The sequence below is a fragment of the Terrapene carolina genome, unplaced genomic scaffold, assembly GCF_002925995.2.
Source record: "Terrapene carolina triunguis isolate 2854851 unplaced genomic scaffold, T_m_triunguis-2.0 Scaffold508, whole genome shotgun sequence".
Taxonomy (NCBI): Eukaryota; Metazoa; Chordata; order Testudines; family Emydidae; genus Terrapene; species Terrapene triunguis.
The window spans coordinates 522,540-542,520 of NW_020664859.1; the positions used below are offsets into that span (position 1 = coordinate 522,540).

General features: G+C 50.8%; 1 protein-coding gene across 1 annotated transcript in view; it reads right to left on the minus strand.

The window, feature by feature from the left end:
• The window catches only part of EXD3 (exonuclease 3'-5' domain containing 3), a 313,193-nt gene that overhangs the window by 72,597 nt on the left and 220,615 nt on the right, over window positions 1-19,981 (minus strand). The gene's annotated exons all lie outside the window — the stretch shown is intronic.

The following is a 19,981-nucleotide window of genomic DNA, read 5'->3' on the forward strand; positions in this document are numbered from 1 at the left end:
GGCAGAGCAAAGAGAGGACACGTGCCAGCAGTGTACTGAAGGACAATGCAATTCAGACTGGGTGATGACCAGCATGTCCGGTTCATCTCACATACTGACAAAATAAAGCAGAGTCAGATTAACAGCTGGCCAGCCAGAGAGCAAAGGTCTCCAGAGTCTGTTAGCTGTTTGAAACAGGATTGGATTAAGGCAGTCTGGACCGAGGCACACCATGACACAGGGCCCACAGTGGCCTCACCATGACACTACCCCACTGGCTCTCCTCCCCTCCCAGGGAGGAATAGTAGGATGGGGCTCTTCCCCCCACCTCGAAGCATCTGTGTAGGCGATCAGGCCTGTAGCGTAGGGTCTGAGGAGAGAGTCCAAATAGCCAGATAATCCTGGGTGTGGCTGACTCACTACAAAAGCAATTTTCCCGCTCTTGGTATTGACACCTCCTCATCAATTATTGGGAGTGGACCACATCCACCCTGACTGAATTGGCCTTGTCAACACAGGTTCTCCACTTGTAAGGTAACTCCCTTCTCTTCATGTGCCAATATATTTATGCCTGAATCTGTAATTTTCACTCCATGCTTCTGAAGAAGTGGGTTTTTTACACACGAAAGCTTATGCCTAAATAAATCTGTTAGGGCTGGTCTACACCCAGCCGCTAGTTTGGCGGCTGGGGATCGAAGTTCTGGGTTCGACTTATCGCGTCTGGTCTGGACGCGATAAGTCGAACCAGGAAGTGCTCGCCGTCGACTGCGGTACTCCAGCTCGGCGAGAGGAGTACCGTGGAGTCGACGGGGAGCCTGCCTGCCGTGTGTGGACCGCGTCTGAACTGCGGTAAATTCGAACTAAGGTATGCCGAATTCAGCTACGTTATTCACGTAGCTGAAGTTGCGTACCTTAGTTCGACTTGGGAGGTTAGTGTAGACCAGGCCTTAGTCTTTTAAGATGCCACCGGACTCCTCACTGTTTTTGTGGATACAAACTAACACGGCTACCCCTCTGATACTTAGTACCACAGAGAGAACATCAGCAGGATGGCATCCTTATTGTGGTGACACTACATGCCTCTCTTCATAACTGCAGACATGGTGGTTCTACCAAAGAACAAAAATACTGTACAAATGGCCATATCCTACAGACCTGGTCAAAGTTTTGACAGCATGGCTCTGTCAGTTAGGAGTGTGAAAAGAACACTTACTAACCAAAATAGCTAAGCCAGCAAAAGCCCTAGTGTTTTGAAAAAGCATTTTGCCAATATAGCTTATTTTGTTTGGGGACCTGGTATAAGCTATACCGGCAAAAGAACTGTTTTGCCAATATACGCTATACCGGCAAACCCTTTCTAGTGTAGACAAGGCCACGGCAGCTAAATGTACAGACATGCATTTTTATTGAAAGCTCCATGTTCCTTCTGCACATACACCAAAGATCCCTGCCCAGTAGCACAGCTGCACCTAAAATGTATTTGCAGGGTCGGAATTCATTCCCAGGGATTCTCTGCACCTTGCTTTTTCACCCAAGACATGTGCAAACAAAGTCTGAACCTGTGGAATGCTGCTAGGGCCATCGGGCCTCATTCTTGAGATTCTTTTAGCAAGGAAAAGGTAAGAAGTTGTCTTCAAAACAGACACTCCTGCTTCAGATCAGGAAATAAATCTGCTGATGGCCCAAAGTCAGAAAAGGAAAAAGAAAAACCCAGAGATGCAAAGGAGGTAGTGATTGGGAAAAAAGAAAAGGAGGAATCATGTTTGCAGGTGGCAAACATGAGTTAAGACAGATAGCTGCATGAAGTCAACCTCATTGCAAGTATCACTGGCTAAACTCTAATGTTGCATTTCCATGGCTCTGCCAAATGGTGAAGCATTTTTTTTTTCTCATGACAGCATCATTATTTTCAACCCTATTGCTAAGGTGAAGGGGAGACATCCAGGAGGAGACACAAGTAGACAGGTGTAACAGGAGATGGGAGAGGCAGGTGGGGAGATTAGCAGGCAAGGAAAGTCAGTGTCTATCCTGGGGGAAAAGGAGGAGAGGGTATTAGAGGGGAGAGTGATGGAGGAGGAGGAGGTGGGAGGTCACAGCAGGTTTTGAAGTCTTCTCTTTGAAATGGACTAGATACCTCCTGAGGTCCCTTCCAACCCTGATATTCTATGATTCTATGTCTGCATATTTCTGCACAGAAAGGAGGAGGGCAGGATCTTGGGGAGGGGAAAAATAGGTAGTGGGGATCATAGGAGCTGTATTCCTCATGGCTGAAGAAGCAGCGCTGCTTGGCAAGGGATGGGGTTACCATGATTGGAAGGGAGAGAACAATCCCCCAGTGATCATGCACATGGGAAAAAAATCTGAATAAAACTGGAAAGAGCAGCAATGAACCTGACAGGACTGGCCTTCACACGGGCCAGTTCCAGCACCCACTGAAGTAATGGGAGTCTTTCCATGGACCAGCATGGCTATTGGATCTGGCTCCTATTCACCACACAGAAGACCAATCCTGTCATAAAGCGATTATTTCTGTGGCCTCATATCCATGACTTTTTTTGATTTAGGTATTTGTAATAACTCATTTCCCTCTCCACACCTCCCTTACTAAGCAGGCCAGTCTGGATGCTTTGTCCATCTCCCATCTCTGTACCTTCTTCTATGGCACCTTATGCAATGTGGCCCTGCTTCAGGAAAGCACTGAAGTATATTTTTCAGCGCTTTCCTGAATTAGAACCTGAATCTCTTCCCTGTCCCGATGTGCCAAGCCACTTCCTTATCCTCATTCAAAGTCCCTCCTGAACACTCACTTCTTTTGCAATGAATTAATAACACAGTAAGAATACAAAGTCAGTCCCTCCTCTGGGTTTCACAGCCTCTGTCCTGTCATCTCTCTGTCCGTCATTCACAACGTAACTCTTTGGACCAGGGACTGCCTTTACTTTGCACATAGTCAGTACTTAATAGATAAATATTATTGTTTCAGTGATTTACATCTGGGAGGGATGAGGGGTTTTTTTTAATGGTAACAGAATTAATCTTTTAGCCACAACAGTGGCTCTTGAGAGAAGTTAAATTTCCTCAGAGATATTACATTTTGAAACTGCATGAAATGGAAAGTAGTTTTGGTCAACAGAAAAAAATGCATTTGCTGCAAAACTAACTATTCCATAGAGGGAAAAGGCTTGCAAATGAATCACTTTGCAGGAGGCTATAATGGGGGTGTTTTGTCCCCAGAATGGCATGTGAACTGATGGAGATGGGAACATACCTCCTGGATGACATTTGCCATTACACAAATATTTCGGTTTCTGTAAATGAAAAGAGAAAATAGGTATTTTCCCATGGGTCTATTAGCAAACCAGACTACAATGGGTCTGTTCTGATTAATGTCAACAACAACCTGCTCCACTGTTCCTCCGAGCAAGAGAAAAATATACATCAGCAAGGCATGTTTATATCCCTTTCAGATTCCTAGACATATCATCCTACCCTTAATCCACAGCCACACACAAGAATTCCCTACACCACCATTATGAATCACATACTTGCAAAATCTCACTGTCACAAATGAGGCAAATAAGTGTTCCATAGTACAGCAGGAATTGATGACATCATTGTATGGCAAAGTCATTTCAGAAACAATTGCAAGAGTAATCTAGTTACAGTGGCAGCACTGCCCCTCAGAATGATCCCAGGAGGTAAACTGGAGAAGCATCCAGTATCATTCATTCTGGTTAGTCTCCCTAACTTTCACAATTCTGCCTTGGGGAGCGATGGGAAGGGAGCAAGAACACTGGCTGCAGCATTCTCTCTCTGCAGGACATTTGCTGCTGAGGGCAGCCTTCACACAGGCCTAGGGGATGAGTGTTGGAACATACTTTGCTGCTGGAAATAGGAACAGCAGCATGCACCTCCCAGCGCAGAACCAGAATTCCACATATTCAAAGCACTTTGTAATCAAACTGAGGAATCTTCATAACCGCTCTGTGAGGCAGGTCCGTCATCATTAGTGTCATTATTTCACAAAGGAGGAAATGAAGGTGGACGGGAAAGTCATTTGCCCAAAGCCTCTCCGAGAGCCATCAGCAAAGCCACAATTAGAACTCGGGAACATCTTCTTCCCCAGGCTGTGCCTGTTAGCCTCAGCTGGAGAACTGGGTCCAGTTTTGGTCACCAATGGACAGAAAGGATGTAGGGAAACTGGAGAGCATTCAGAGGCGAATGACAAAGATGACCGAAGGGATGGAACACAAGCCATACAAGCAAAGGCTGAAGGAGCTGAGTATGTTTAGTTTGGAGAAGAGGAGATTAAGAGGGAACAAGAGAGCGGTCTTCAAATAATTGAAAGGCTACCAGAAAAAAGATGGAGAAAAGTTATTCTCTCTTGCCATAGACAGCAGGACAAGAGGCACTGGGTTCAAACCATAGCATAGCGGATTTAGATGAAATCTCAGGAAAAACTTCGTACCTGTCAGAACAGTAGGACAATGGAACAGACACCTAGGGAGGTTGTGGAAGCTCCTTCACTGGAAGCTCATTCCAAAGGAGGCTGGAGAGCCGTCTGTCTTGGATCGTTTAGACACAACAAATCCTGCAGCTCGGCAGGGGGTTAGACTAGATTACCCTTGCGGCCCCTTCTAACCCTACGATTCCTCCAGACTACACCACCTCCCTAGCCTGTACTCTCCTCCAGACCAGGCCCCTCAAACAGCAGATCACACCCTTAGGGGACGTGTGAGATGGTTCATTAGCCAGTCCTCCAGAATAGTCAAAGAACTTGTCCGCCTGCTTGCGTGTGAGGGAATAAGGTTCCCAACACCACCTCCCTCCCCAGAGTCAGCACACTACTCAGGAGAGGGTAGGAGTTACCTCTACAAGAGAAAAAGTGCTACAATAACAGCCATACCAACTGTCAAACAGCCGTGCTGCTGGACAGTAGTGAGAGTGAATGTGAGCAGAGAATTGACCCACTGTTTTCTTCTGTTCTACAGGGATTGATTGGGATGTGTAAATACCTTCTAGATTGAGAACAAACAGGAATGAAGACAGAATGAAATATGCATGCTCAGCCTCTATGGAACTGACATCACCGGAATCAGAGCACTCTTACTGACTAACTGACAGATGGGCTGACACCCCTTTTCTCAGCAAGCAGACATTCCTACCCTCCTGGTCAGATACAGTTGCAATGATGGCTGTTGCTAGTACTAAACAGATAATGTGAGCAAGATCCTCATCTTCTGTAAACTGCCATAGCCCCACAGACTTCATAAAATGGCATTGCCTTCAGTGGAGCTTCTCCGATTTACAGCAGCTGAGGGTCTGGACCAAGTTACTGGGCTCAATACCAGGGTGAATGGATGAAATTTAATGACCTGTGTTAGACAGGAGGTCACACTAGACTAGATGACCTAATAGTCCCATCTGGCCTTAAACTCTATGAATCAATCTATGAAGAGAGTTACTCTACAAAACACCCAAAGGAGAGATTTGAAAACCAGCCTTGAAAACAATTAATCTGCTGTAATTAAATTGTTCAGCTGCCTAAGATAAATTGGTAACATTGGAAAACATTTCTGCTAATGGTGCCATTCAGTGTTTCTGACACCCAGTTCAGGAGGTGTTGTAATAATATTATTAAGTACCAGAAGAACCCAGAATGGAAAAAAAATCAGTTACCTTTTCCGTAACTAGTGTTCTTCGAGATGTGTTGCTCATGTCTATTCCACAATAGGTGTGCGTGCTCGTCACGTGCACTGGTGCCGGAAGTTTTCCCCTAGCAGTACCCGGAGGGGGGAGCACCCCCCGCGACCCCTGGAGTGGCACCTACCTGGCGCGGTATAAGGGGAGCTGCGCGCTCCCCCCACCCTCAGTTCCTTCTTGCCAGACAACTCCGACAGAGGGGAAGGAGGGCGGGATGTGGAATAGACATGAGCAACACATCTCGAAGAACACCAGTTACGGAAAAGGTAACTGTCTTTTCTTCTTCGAGTGATTGCTCATGTGTATTCCACAATAGGTGATTCCAAGCTATATCTGTTGGAGGTGGGTAGGAGTTCACAAGTTCCCAGGATGGAGGACAGCTCTGCCGAACCCAGCATCATCCCTGGTTTGGGAGACGATCACATAGTGCGAGGTGAACGTGTGAACCGACAACCACATGGAGGCCCTACAAATGTCCTAGATCGGGACGTGGGCCACAAAGGCAGCAGACGAGGCCTGTGCCCGGGTCTAGTGTGCCCTCACAATGGGTGGTGGGGGAATGCCCGCCAGCTCATAACAGGAGCAGATGCACGAAGTGATCCAATTGGAAAGCCGCTGAGTGGAAATCGGCTGGCCCCTCGCGCGCTCAGCCGAGGCGACGAACAGTTGGGAGGACTGTTCTGAACGGCTTAGTCCACTCTAGGTAGAAAGCCAGAGCCCGCTGCACGTCAAGCGTGTGGAGGCGGCGTTCCTCACTGGATGCGTGAGGCTTGGGGCAGAGGACCAGTAGAAAAATGTCCTGACCCATGTGGTAGGCGGAGACCACCTTCGGGAGGAACGCGGGGTGTGGGCGGAGCTGGACCTTGTCCTTATGAAAGGCCGTGTACGGCGGTTCGGAGGTCAGGGCCCTGAGCTCCGAGACTTGCCTGGCCGACGTGATAGCAACCAGGAAGGCCACCTTCCACGAGAGGTGAGACCAGGAACACGTGGCCAGTGGTTCAAACAGGGGCCCCGTGAAACGAGCCAACACCAGGTTTAGGTCCCACTGTGGAACCGGGGGTCTAGTATACGGGAAAAGATGGTCTAGACCCTTAAAGAACCGGCCAGTCATAGCATGGGAAAACACCGTGTGTCCTTGTACTGGCGGATGGAAGGCCGATATGGCCGCAAGGTGCACCTTGACGGATGAGGGCGCCAGGTCCTGGGCCCTCAGGTGGAGGAGGTAATCAAAGATAAGCTGGATTGGGGCGGTCACCGGGGAGACACCCTGGTCTGCCGCCCACCTAGAAAACCGGGACCACTTTGCCAAATAAGCGTGGCGAGTGGAGTGCCGTCTACTTTCGAGGAGGACGCGCTGAACTTGCTGTGAGCATGTCCTTTCCTCTCCACCTAACCATTGAGCAGCCACGCCATAAGGTGAAGAGCCACTAGGTTGGGATGGAGGTGGCAGCCCTGGTCCTGTGAGAGCAGGTCCGGGCATAGTGGCAATGGCCATGGCGGAGCTACCACCAGGCCCACGAGGGTCCCGTACCAATACTGCCTGGGCCACGCCGGGGCAATCAGGAGGACCCGGGCCTTGTCCGACTTTATCTTCTCCAGGACCCTGCTGATTAGAGGGAACGGGGGAAGGTGTAGAGAAGCCAGCCTGACCAGGACAGGAGAAAGGCATCGGCGATAGTGCCCCTCCTCAGGCCCCCCTTGGAGCAGAACAGGGGGCATTGCCGGTTCTGCCAAGTCGCGAATAGGTCCATCTGGGGAGTTCCACACCTTCGGAAGAGCCAGTGGGCCACTTCCAGGTGGAGGGACTACTTGTGTTGCGAGAAGTCCCTGCTCAAGCGATCCACCCTCTTGTTGCCTGAGGGCTTCGAGGCAGAGGGCAGAGGAGCGGGCCCCGCCTTGCTTGTTGATATAAAAAAATCGAGGCCGTGTTGTCCATAAGGATCCTGATTACCTTGCCCTCCAGGTGCGAGCGGAAGGTCATACACGCTAACTGCACCGCTCTGAGCTCCTTAACGTTTATGTGTAGGGTCAGATCCTGAGCCAACCACAGGCCTTGGGTCTGAAAGCTCCCCACATGGGCCCCCCCAACTCAGGTCCGATGCATCGGACACCAGTCCCAGCAACGGGGCCCTGTCCCTGAATGGGACCCCTTGGAGCATGTTGTTTGGGGTGGACCACCATCGCAGGGAGGTAATCACAGCGTCTGGCATGGTGAGGGCCTTGTCCATCCTGTCCATGGCCTGGGAGAAATTCGAGGCCAGCCACAGCTGGAGGGGCCTCATCCTGAGGCTGGAGTGACGGACCACGTACATGCACGCCGACATATGACCCAAGAGCTGCAGGCAAACCCTGGCTGTTGTGACCAGGAACTTTGTGACTGAGTCGATGAGACCTTTCAGGGTCTCGAACCTGTCTGGCAGGAGGGAGGCCCTGACCGACACTGCATCCAGGAGCGCCCCGGTAAACTCTATGCGTTGGACCGGGACTAATGTGGACTTGGTAGTGTTTACCAATAGGCCCAAGGTGGTGCACGTGGACAGGAGGAGCGCCACATGATCCCTCACCTGCGACTGGGAGGTGCCCTTGACAAGCCAATCGTCCAGATAGGGAAATATCTGTACCCCCCCACTGCCTGAGGTAGGCCGCTACCACCGACATGCATTTTGTAAACACTCTGGGGGCAGTGGATAGCCCAACGGGAGGACCGTAAATTGGTAGTGATTCTGTCCCACCACAAAACGGAGGAAGCGCCTGTGCCCCTCGAAAATGTGGATGTGGAAGTACGCGTCCTGTAGATCGAGGGCAGCGTACCAGTCCCCGGGATCCACGGAGGGCATGATGGAGGCCAGAGAGACCATGTGGAACTTGAGCTTCACCATGTGCTGGTTCAGACTCCATAGGTCCAGTATGGGCCTGAGACCCCCTTTGGCCTTCGAGATAAGGAAATAACAGGAGTAGTACCCCTTGCCCATGAACTCCTCGGGCACCACCTCTATCGCTCCTAGTCCTAGGAGCCGCCCCACCTCCTGCTCGAGCAGAGCTTCGTGCGAGGGGTCTCCCAGGAGGGACGGGGATAGGGGGTGGTTGGGCAGGGAGGAGGTAAACTGGAGGGTATAACCCCGGGAGATGGTGTTGAGGACCCATCAGTCCAAAGTGAGCCGAGACCATTCCGGAAGGAAAGCACACAACCGGTTGGAGAAGGGAAGCTTTATTGGGGTTGGATCCCTGATGAGGACTGGGGGGTTGCCCCCGAGCGTCCCATCAAAATCGCCTTTTCCCCGCCTGCTTGCCCTTGGAGGGTCCAGGCTGGGGGGCAGGCCGAGACTGCCTGTGAGGGCGTCTCTTATAGTCCCGTTGCTTCTTATGGGCGGCCTCGTACTTCGGGAGGGCGGCCGGGGTTGGAGTCTGCTGAGGCTTGAACTTAGGTTTCGCCGGAGCCGGGACATAGAGACCCAGGGTCTAGAAGGTCATGCGGGAGTCCTTCATGCCATGCAGCCCTGTATCTGTTTCCTCTGCGAACAGAGCTTTCCCATCAAACGGGAGATCTTGCATGGAAGATTGCGCCTCGCTGGAGAGCCCGGAGAGCAGAAGCCATGACGCCCGTCTCATGGAGGCCATTGAACGTGCGGCAGTGTCCGCAGCATCCGAGGCAGCCTGCAGGAAAGCCCGAGATGCCGCTGCCCCTTCCTCCACCAACACCCTGAACTCCTTCTTATCGTGCTCCTGGAGAGAGACCTTAAATTTAGGCAGGGAGCCCCACAGATTAAATTTGTATCGACCCTGATGGTTTGCCACTCGTAACTGGAAGCTCGAAGACGAATAAATTTTTCTTCCGAAAGAGTCCAGCCTCCGAGAGTCTTTGTTCTTTGGGGTCGGGGCTGGCTGACCCTGTCGTTCCCTGTGGTTGATCGACTTGACCACCAGGGAGTTGGGCGCCGGGAGGGTATATAGGTACTCATGACCTTTAGTGGGTACAAAGTACTTGTGTTCTACCTTTTTTGATATGGGGGCCAACGAGGCCAGTGTTTGCCACAGGGCATTTGAAATTTTAGCCACCCTACCTGGTGCTGAAGGGGACAACACGTTGAACAGGGAGTCCGAGGGCTCATCCATCTGCTCTGCCTGGAGGTGGAGGCTTGCTGCCACCCTCTTTAAGAGCTCTTGGTGGGCCCTGAAGTCCTCCTGCGGGATGGAGGGAGGTGGGGCCGCAATTGCCTCCTCCTGGCGGGACAAAGAGGCCGATGCGGTGCTTTGGGTGTCGGCCGGCATCAGAGGATCCACCACCTGGTCGAACTCCGAGCGCGATACCGAGGACAAGTGTCCGACCGACTCCTTTGTCGGGGGTCTGGAGAGGGAGGCCAACGGTGCTTCCAAAGCTCCGGCCACTGAGTGAGCTCTCACCAGGGGCTGCGCCAGAGGCCACGGTGCCCACTGGTACCACTGGGCCGGCTCGACACTTGGTGCCACTGCACCTGCTGTGGCACCGGCGGGATCGGCTGCCCGGGTTGACCGGTCTGGCCCGTCGAAGGACAGCTACGAATGAAGACCAGACTGGCGTAGGATCCGCTGCTGTCTCCCGAACGGGAGGAGCAGCAGTGCTGAGATCTGCGACAGTCACAGGACCACGATCTCGACGTGGAGGACCGGTACCGACGGTAATAGCTGCTCCGCAAACGGCCTCGACGGGCGGACCCGCGACGGTGAGGCAACGGCGATCGGCTCCCGGGGCCGCGGTGCCTTGGCGGAGACTTAGAACAGGAGCCCGAGCGGGAACAGCATTGACGACCGTGCCGTGACCGACTGCAGCACCCTCTCCGGGACGAGGACCTACGATTATGTCCGTCGCGGTCCTGTCGATATCCGCTCTCTATGAGGAGGACCGGTGCCGCGAGTTCTGGCCGGCCGGAACTGAGCCCGGGAGTCTGCTCGGCGTCGAGAGCAATCCACCTGGACTCTGCCCCAAGAGGACACTGGGCGGTGATCAGCATGGGGAATGTTTCCTCGACTGAGATCAGTACTGAGCCGGGGGCGACTGCGGAGATCCCAGCGGCAGCTTGCCTCTGGAGCGTGGGGCCGACATCGGCGGTGCTCCAGGCACTGGCCTGGACAAGACATCCTGGGCCGCCTGGAGGGCTTTGGGCGTGGACGGCATCCCGACATCCGGAGAAGCCTGTTCCGAAGGGGCCGGGCTACTCCGCTCTATGTGAGTCGGAGGCCTGGGGCCCAGTGGGGATCGAGGACTGCCCGACATGGGCCTAGCCTCTGTCCCAGACTTCCCTCGGTGCCGGTGCCTGCAAAGAGGGAGTCTTCTTGGCCCTCTTGGCGTGCCCCATGGACGGGGAGTGGTGCTGACTGGTCAATGGCACTGGTGGATCGCCGTGTACCGACACCGTGGTGCCGGGTACCGGTTCGGAGCGGTGTGCCAGAGTCGGGGTCAGCGCCGACTCCATCAGAATGGCTTGGAGCCTAATGTTCCTTTCTCTTTTGGTCCGAGGCTTAAACGATTTGCAGATCTTGCACCTCTCGCTGATATGGGTTTCTCCCAAGCAGCGCAAACAGTCTGTGTGTGGGTTGCTTCTTGGCATAGAACGCCGAGAAAAACCACACGACTTAAATCCCGGGGCTTGGGGCATTCCGGCACCGGTGCACGTGGCGAGCACGCACACCTACTGTGGAATACACATGAGCAATCACTCGAAGAAGAATCCAGATAATTTGTTTGTGTAGGTTAGTGATCTGAGGTTGTTTTGATTTTTTGCATTTTCCATAGGACCACCCCACACACACACCCAAACCCACATGTTCATACACTCTTTATTATTGGATCCTCTAAATATTTTATGAGCTTTCCATGGACATTATGCTCCAAATGTTTAATAGCTACCTACATTTTTTGCAGGTAAAATTACTCTTGCAAAGAGCCATGCCAGCATATTTTGCACCTGCAGTTAATTATGTGCACAAACCCTGGCATTTGGATGCTAAAGATCTGATTTTTGCTCACAGTTCATTGCACCCATAGCAAAAGAGGCTATGCTGAGGTCCAATTGAAAATAAGGCCCCATAATCATGTTCTTGGATCCATTGTACTTACCCTGCACTGAGCCTGCAGGGGTTAACCATACCCTGTGGGCTAAGGAGGCCACGCCCCCTTCCCCTTGGTGGGCATGCTCCAACTAGAGGCAGACTATAAATGAGGGTAGCCCAGTTCTGTCTGGGCTGACTGGGGAAGAGAGTGGATGTGGGTTGCAGGCTCCTGCCCAGAAGCTGTTGGAGCCCCAAGCCACAGAGACCTGCCATACCACAACCCCAGCTGTCCGCTGAGGCCCATGTGGGGAGGGTGTTGTCTGAAACCTCACCTGCCGAGCACCCCAAGGAGATGGAGGACCTGCAGTCTATGGGGCCGAGAGACAGGGTAGGAAGTAGCCCAGGGGAACCAGACATTGGTCTGGTTGTGGTACCAGGAACGGAGTCAGCATGTTTCAGTGGGATCTCTGCCGACCCAGTGGTGGGCCCACTTGCCACTGATATGGCCTTGGGATGGGAGCCAGTGGAGTAGGGAGAGCCCAAGTCTCCCTACCCCTGGCCGCCAGCTTCAGCACTGGTTGGCGACTTGCTCTCCTTTGGTCGCAAGGCCCGAGTTTGTTGCTGAGTTGCCCCAGCCAGGAGGCTGTTGCACCCTAACTGGTGAGGGCTGCCTGCCCAGCCCTATTGACTCTGGCCACTAGGCCACAGTGCCCTGCACAGGAGGATAGCCACCCCAATGCCAACCTGACACCTCGTGACAGACCCAAATATAACTGTGTAGGAAAGAACTTTGGTACCAAAAATACTATATAAGGAAGCTTAAAGGAGGCATAGAGGGGTGCATGGATAGGCACTGGGTAAGCAGAGTCCAGGAGTTACTGCTTGGTTAAAACCAGGTTGGCAGGCTGCATTCCCTCAGGTGTCAGGCTTGTGCCTTCACCTCTCTCAGGGTGGAATCCCATGCCTCTCCCACCCGCAGACTGGGTCTCAGGATACAGTACCCTGTGTACCAACTGAGAGTTCTCAGCTGGTCCACTTGGGTTCTGCACCTGCAAATCTGTCCTTTGGGAGCTGTGACCAGTGGTGAATACAGTGACATAAACAGCCTTGTTTTGTATTGAACAGTGTTGTTTAAATATAACAGTAGGGACACAGGACAGAGAAAAAAGGTTCTTAAAATAACAAAACATCTGCACGCACGTCTATCTACGGAAGGCTTACCACCCCCTGAAAGCCAAGGCAAGGTGCAACTGATTCAGACCCTCCCTCTAGGTCTATGTCCCTCCATTCCTCACAAACTCCCTGACCACTGCTCCCAGCTCCAGACAGCGAGAGATTTTTAACTGTTTACAGTCCTTCTGATTGGTGTATTCCCAGCCTTGGCAAAACTGATGTGTATCTGTGTCTGGGGCTCAGGAGTCTCATCCTCACAGCCAATAGCTCAGGTAGTCTCTCCCAACCTCCTGACCTGTTTACCAGGAACTGTTTGATCTGCAGCCATTGTGCTACCTTCCTGCCTGTCTCCTAAAAGCCCTGCTATTAAATGAAACCAACATATGCAAACAGTAAATTAACCCAATATAGTCACACAGGCAATATTCCCACAACCCAGTCCCAAACAGTATTCATAAATAATATATCACCACCCAACATCCTTCACAACCTCATCCTCCCCTTCCAAACAGGCTGGAAATCCCACTGTACTTACTCTGGTGTCCCTCCCAACAGAGGTCAGAGAGCCTACCATGTATATACAATCCAGTTATCTGTCTTGACCCTGTTTACTCTACATAGTTGGTGCAGATCTTCTTAGCCCTAACCCCATGGAGAATAGAGGGGGACTTGAGTGTGGGTAGGGCCTCATGCTCAGTAGCTCCTTGCTCTTCAGGCATCATACAGCTTCCAGAGCCCACCTTCCCCACCCTCTCAGATCAGCCACCAAATTATGAGGCCAAGAATCACACTATACATATCTCAGCCGTGGGTCCTGCATCTTCCACCAGCAGCTGGACTTCAACAATCATCCGCTGACAAATTCAGGAGCCCTTTCAAACAGGAATCTCAAATACCAAAGATAAAAGAATCTGCCCTGACATCCTTGTAATACATGGCAAAGAACCCTAGAATTTAGGTGACGTTTAAGCTACAACATTCTACTGACAATATTTCAAATAAGCAACATGTTCTCATCCTTACCATTATCGCAACAAAAACATCTGTAAATTCTCAGGTATAATTAATTCAAAAACTCTTCCATCTGTTGAGCCAAAGAAGCTAATTTTGTGCTTTTTGTATTGTTTCTAAGATCCACCACCTTTTGGCACTAGCCCCCCCTCAGACCAAACTCCCTTCATTCTTAGCATTAGAAGTCAGCATTTGGTACTGCAGGCACAGCATGCTGAATAATCAGAGAGGGCAATGCAGAATGGGGAAGAAAATTGGCAGCATGTGACCTCTAGAAGAAGAAAGAGGAGAACTCATGTACCCCAAATGCAGATGGAGGTAAGAAACTATTTTCAGGCTCTCTGCACAGGTACCATGGCAGATAATGGTTTGGAAGAGTCATCTGAGGGAAGGAATCAGAAGGAGACCCCATCGACCGGAAGGCATGGGATGCATTGTCCTAAGGATGGGGGTTCCACGACCATCACTCCCAAGAGGAGGAGATGGCTGGTGGTGGTTGGTGACTTCCTCCTAAGGGGGACAGACTCATCCATCTGCCGTCCAGACGGGGAAACTCGAGAAGTGTGCTGCTTGCCTGAAGCTAGAAACCAGGATGTGACAGAGTGTCTGCCGAGACTGATTAAGCCCTCGAGCTGCTACCTTTTCCTACTCCTCCACGTGGGCACCAATGATACTGCCAAGAATGACCTTGAGCAGGTCACTGCAGACTATGTGGCTCTGGGAAGAAGTATAAAGGAGTTTGAGGTGCAAGTCATGGTCTCGTCCATCCTCCCTGTTGAAGGAAAAGGCTCAGGTTGGGACCATCGAATAGTGGAAGTAAATGCATGGTTACACAGGTGGTGTCAGAGAGAGGGCATAAGTAGGGTGTATAAGTAGGGGCATTGCCAGCAGATCGAGGGACGTGATCATTCCCCTCTATTTGACATTGGTGAGGCCTCATCTGGAGTACTGTGTCCAGTTTTGGGCCCCACACTACAAGAAAGATGTGGAGGGCAACAAAAATGATTAGGGGGCTGGAACACATGACTTATGAGGAGAGGCTGAGGGAACTTAGATTCTTTAATTTGCAGAAGAGAAGAATGAGGGGGGATTTGATAGCTGCTTTCAACTACCTGAAAGAGGGTTCCAAAGAGGATGGATCTAGACTGTTCTCAGTGGTACAAGAGGACAGAACAAGGAGTAATGGTCTCAAGTTGCAGTGGGGGAGTTTAGGTTGGATATTAGGAAAAACTTTTTCACTAGGAGGGTGGTGAAGCACTGGAATGGGTTACCTAGGGTGGTGGTGGAATCTCCTTCCTTAGAGGTTTTTAAGGTCAGGCTTGACAAAGCCCTGGCTGCGATGATTTAGTTGGGAATTGGTCCTGCTTTGAGCAGGAGGTTGGACTAGATGACCTCCTGAGGTCCCTTCCAACCCTGATAGTCTATGATTCTATGAGAGGGCTTTGGATTCTTTGACCATGGGATGTTGTTCCAGGAAGAAGGATTGCTAGGAGGAGATGGAATCCACCTAACGAAGAGAGTGAAGAACATCTTCGCAGGCAGGCTTGCTAACCTAGTGAGAAGGGCTTTAAACTAGGTTTGCCAGGGGATGGAGACCTAAGCCCTGAGGTAAGTGGGGAAGTGGGATACCGGAAGGAAACACAAGGAGGAGGGTGCAACAGTGGAGGCCTCCTTAGTCACACTGAGAAAGTAGGGCAATCGGCTAGTTATCTTAGGTGCCTGTACACGAACGCAAGAAGCCTGGGAAACAAGTAGGAAAAATTGGAAGTCCTGGAACAGTCAAGGAACTATGATGTGATTGGAATAGCAGAGACTTGGTGGGGTAACTCACATGACTGGAGCACTGTCATGGATGGGTATAAACTGTTCAGGAAGGACAGGCGGGAGAGAAAAGTTGGAGGAGTTGCACTGTATGTAAGAGAGCAGTATGATTGCTCAGAGCTCCAGTATGAATCTGGAGACAAGCCTGTTGAAAGTCTTTGGGTTAAGTTTAGAGGCGAGAGCAACAAGGGTGATATCTGCTATAGACCACCAGACCAGGAGGACGAGGTAGATGAGGCTTTCTTTGGACAACTGACAGAAGTTTCCAGATCACAGGCCCTGGTTCTCATGGGGGACTTCAATCACCCTGACATCTGCTGGGAGAGCAATACAGTGGTGCACAGACAATCCAGGAAGTTTTTGGAGAGTGTTAGGGACAATTTCCCTGGTGCAACTTCTGGAGGAACTAACTAGGGGCTGTGTTCCTCTTGACCTGCTGCTCACAAACAGGGAAGAATTGGGTGGCAACCTGGGCAGCAGTGACAATGAGATGGTTGAGTTCAGGATCCTGACAAAAGGAAGAAAGGAGAGCAGCAGAATACGGATTCTGGACTTCAGAAAAGCAGACTTTGACTCCCTCAGGGAACTGATGGACAGGGTCCCCTAGGAGGCTAATATGAGGGGGAAAGGAGTCCAGGAGAGCTGGCTGTATTTTAAAGAAGCCTTATTGAGGGCGCAGGAACAAACCATTCAGATGTGCAGAAAGAATAGCAAATATGGCAGGTGACCAGCTTGGCTTAACAGAGAAGTCTTTGGTGAGCTTAAACACAAAAAGGAAGCTTACAAGAAGTGGACACTCGGACAGATGACTAGGGAGGAGTATACAAATATTGCTCGAGCATGCAATCAGGAAGGCCAAAGCACAATTTAGACAAATTAGAGGATTGGGCCAAAAGAAATCTGATGAGGTTCAAAAAGGACAAGTGTAGAGTCCTGCACTTAGGATGGAAGAATCCCATGCACTGTTACAAACTAGGGACCGAGGGGCTAGGCAGCAGTTCTGCAGAAAAGGACCTAGGGGTTACAGTGGATGAGAAGCTGGATACGAGTCAACAGTGTGCCCTTGTTGCCAAGAAGGCTAAAGGCATTTTGGGCTGTATAAGTAGGAGCATTGCCAGCAGATCGAGGGACGTGATCATTCCCCTCTATCGACATTGGTGAGGCCTCATCTGGAGTACTGTGTCCAGTTTTGGGCCCCACACTACAAGAAGAATGTGCAAAAATTGGAAAGAGTCCAGAGGAGGGCAACAAAAATGCTTAGGGGGCTGGAGCACATGACTTATGAGGAGAGGCTGAGGAAACTGGGATTGTTTAGTCTGCAGAAGAGAAGATTATGGGGGGATTTGATAGCCGCTTTCAACTACCTGAAAGGGGGTTCCAAAGAGGATGGATCTAGACTGTTCTCAGTGATACCAGATGACAGAACAAGGAGTAATGGTCTCAAGTTGCAGTGGGAGAGGTTTAGGTGGATATTAGGAAAAACTTTTTCAGTAGGAGGATGGTGAAGCACTGGAATGGTGCTTCACCATCCTCCTACTGAATGGTGGTGGAGGTTCCTTAGAGGTTTTTAAGGTCAGGCTTGACAAAGCCCTGACTGGGATGATTTAGTTGGGGATTGGTCCTGCTTTGAGCAGCGGGTTGGACTAGATGACCTCCTGAGGTCCCTTCCAACCCTGATATTCTATGATTCTATAATTGGAGTTGCAGCTAGCAAGGGATGTGAAGGGTAACAAGAAGGGTTTCTGCAGGTATGTTAGCAATAAAAAGGTGGTCAGGGAAAGTGTGGAACCCTTACTGAATGGGGGAGGAAACCTAGTTACAGATGATGTGGAAAAAGCTGAAGTACTCAATGCTTTTTTGCCTCGGTCTTCACAGACAAGGTCAGCTCCCAGCCTGCTGCACTGGGTAGCACAGTATGGAGAGGAGGTGAGCAGCCCTCAGTGGTGATAGAACAGGTGAAGGACTATTTACAAAAGCTGGACATGCACAAGTCCATGGGGTCAGATGCAATGCATCCGAGGGTGCTGAGGGAGTTGGCTGATGTGACTGCAGAGCCACTGGCCATTATCTTTGAAAACTCGTAGCGATCGGGGGAGGTCCTGAACAATTTGAAAAAGGCAAATATAGTGCCCATCTTTAAAAAAATGGAAGAAGGAGAATCCGCAGAACTACAGCCTCACCTCAGTCCCTGGAAAAATCATGGAGCAGGTCCTCAAGGAATCTATTTTGAAGCACTTGGAGGAGAGGAAGGTGATCAGGAACAGTCAACATGGATTCACCAAGGGCAAGTCATGCCTGAACAACCTGATTGACTTCTATGATGAGATAACTGGTTCTGTTGATATGGGGAAAGTGGTGGACGTGATATACCTTGAGTTTAGTAAAGCTTTTGATACGGTTGTGGTGGGTTCGGTCACAGAGACCCCCTTGGGACTGTCACCTTGTAAAGGTGCGTGACTCACTCCTGCGGCGCCTCCTGCTGGTCATCCAGGGAACTAGCTCTTTTCCAGCCTCTGGAGCGCCCTCTGCAGGCTGGTGCCCGCTTGTAGCTGGCCCCGTGTCCTTCCCGGACCCCGATGCCCCTTTACCCTGGGGCTGCCCCCTGGCAATACCCCACCAGTCTCTATGGGTCTCCCCTCTCAGGGGAACCCCCAACCCTCTATCCCCACCTTGCCTCAGCCTGGGCTACTGCCAGTCATCACCAAGCCCCCGCTCCCTGGGGCAGACTGCAGTGTAAAAGCCACTCATCATAGGCAAGGTTGTTCAGACCTGCTTCCTTCCTCTGCCTCCCAGTACCGCTGTGGGCCTTGGATCAGGCCCTGCAGCCTGGGGAGTTGCCAGCCTGGAGCTTCCTTGCTCCTCTGGCCTTCCCCAGCCCTGCTTCACTCCAGTACCCTTTAGCACTCAGGCAGCTGGGTCCATCTCCCTCCTCAGCTAGAGGGAGACTGTTTGCTCCTGGCCCACTGCCCTCTTATAAGGGCCAGCTGGGCCCTTATTAAGCCAGCTACAGCTGTGGCTGCTTTCCCAATCAGCCCAGCTTTCAGAGCTGCAGCCCTCTCCAGGGCTGCTTTTACCACTGCAGCCCTCTTTCAGGGCTGATTTCAAGCCCTTCAGGGCAGGAGCGGGTGACCACCCCGCTACACACCTGATGTGCTGAAACTACCTCTGAGCCAGTCTTCCCTGCCAGCTTGGGACTTCAGAACCCTGTCTTGTGGAGCCAGACATGCAAGCCTGCTGCAACACAGACCAGGGTCTGAACCATGCCCCCAAAGCTGCAGACTTTAACCAAAAACTGCTCAGCAAGTCACCTATCTCCAGCATACAGACACCCAGTTCCCAATGGGATCCAAACCCCAAATAAATCCATTTTACTCTGTATAAAGCTTATACAGGGTAAACTCATAAACTGTCCGCCCTCTATAACACTGATAGAGAGATATGCACAGCTTTTTGCTCCCCCAGGTATTAATTACTTACTCTGGGTTTACTAATAAACAAAAGTGATTTTATTTAGTATAAAAAGTAGGATTTAAGTGGTTTCAAGTAATAACAGACAGAACAAAGTTACCAAGCAAAATAAAACAAAACATGCAAGTCTAAGCCTAATACATTTAAGAAACTGAATACAGGTAAATCTCACCCTCAGAGATGTTCCAATAAGCTTCTTTCACAGACTAGACTCCTTCTTAGTCTGGGCCCAATCCTTTCCCCCGGTACAGTCCTTTTTAGCTCCAGCTCAGGTGGTAACTCGGGGATTTCTCATGACTGTCAGCCCCCTTTGTTCTGTTCCACCCCCCTTTTATATCTTTGGCACAAGGCGGGAATCCTTTGTCTCTCTCTGGGTTCCCACCCTTCCTTCTAAATGGAAAAGCACCAGGTTTAAGATGGATTCCAGTACCAGGTGACATGGTCACATGTCCTGTGAGACCCCAAGCTTTCATTCTTCCTGGCCTGATTCACAGGAATGAAGGAAGGTTTGCAAGTAAACAGAGCCATTTACAACCAATTGTACTAGTCAATGGGAGACATCAAGATTCTAATCCACCATTAATGGCCCACACTTTGCATAATTACAATAGGACCTCAGAGTAATACTTCATATTTCTAGTTTCAGATACAAGAATGATACATCCATACAAATAGGATGAACACACTCAGTAGATTATAAGCTTTGTAATGATACCTTACAAGAGACCTTTGGCATAAATCATATTCCAGTTACATTGTATTCACACTCATAAGCATATTTCCATAAACATATGGAGTG